General features: G+C 39.8%; 1 protein-coding gene across 1 annotated transcript in view; it reads left to right on the top strand.

The window, feature by feature from the left end:
* Positions 1-966, top strand: part of LOC118410115 (Krueppel-like factor 10) — a gene marked incomplete in the record, with an annotated part of 8,674 nt that overhangs the window by 1,167 nt on the left and 6,541 nt on the right.

The following is a 966-nucleotide window of genomic DNA, read 5'->3' as shown; positions in this document are numbered from 1 at the left end:
TTCAGTTCCCTATTTCACCCAAGTGACCAGTTAGTTAATCCATTTTTTATTCTCTTTTCTCACCTTTCTTGCGGTTTTCTCAATAAATGTTATACAAAAGAGACACATAATAGCCTTAGAGGACATAAATGTCTGGCGCCACAGGATATATGTTGGGCATAGAACCCTGTCGCCAGGACTCTATATCTACTATTTTCAAAGCTTCCGCATAAAGTAGATTTCAGAATCGGTACGTGATGGGTTAAACCAATTGTTTTGTATGTAATTCTTCTTTTCATTGCAATACATGCTCTCAGTCAGGTGATTTTTTCGACTATCTTTCTAATGTTTGCAATTTTGCCTTTGCTTATTTGCATATTCTTCGGGGGCGTTGTCACCCAAGGCGTACGGCTAGAGCTGTTACTGTTAGAAACCCAGGCTAACCATGTCTTCTTCTGTGGGTATTAGACAAGAGATTTATCGACAATAGTAGAAAAAAAAGTGCTGTCTTGTTAGTGGAATTGTAGCATGAAAGTGTTGCTTGTGCGGCAGAAATTAAGTTTTATATTGTCGAAGTGCTGAAGAGAGATCACATAATGGAGATTCAGCCGATGTAATATCGGCTTATGTAAGGAACAATTTTGGAATAGGAAAAAAAGAAAAGGCAAGATTTTGCTACCACCATCCTTTAATGCCTTTTGAGGCTATGGTTTACAGCCCACCGAGGAAGGGGGAATCCCAGTTGAATGACTGATGGTTCCCTTTCTGACTTTCTCATCACATGAATGATGGGATTTTCCACTGTCAGTAATACTTCAGTCCAGTCTGACCCGTGAAACAAGAGATGGGGACCAATGACAGTTAGCAGTAGGGTGTTTCCCCTGTTAGGGGTTGGAATCTTTGAAATTTCTGTGAGCCTGCCATTACTATTTGTCTCGGAATATAAATGGGAGGCGGTATTGCATCATCTAGAAAATTACTATCTAT

The sequence above is a fragment of the Branchiostoma floridae genome, chromosome 2 (assembly GCF_000003815.2).
Source record: "Branchiostoma floridae strain S238N-H82 chromosome 2, Bfl_VNyyK, whole genome shotgun sequence".
Lineage (NCBI taxonomy): Eukaryota > Metazoa > Chordata > Leptocardii > Amphioxiformes > Branchiostomatidae > Branchiostoma > Branchiostoma floridae.
Note: the sequence above shows the minus strand (reverse complement) of the source record. Positions and strands in the feature narration are given on the sequence as shown.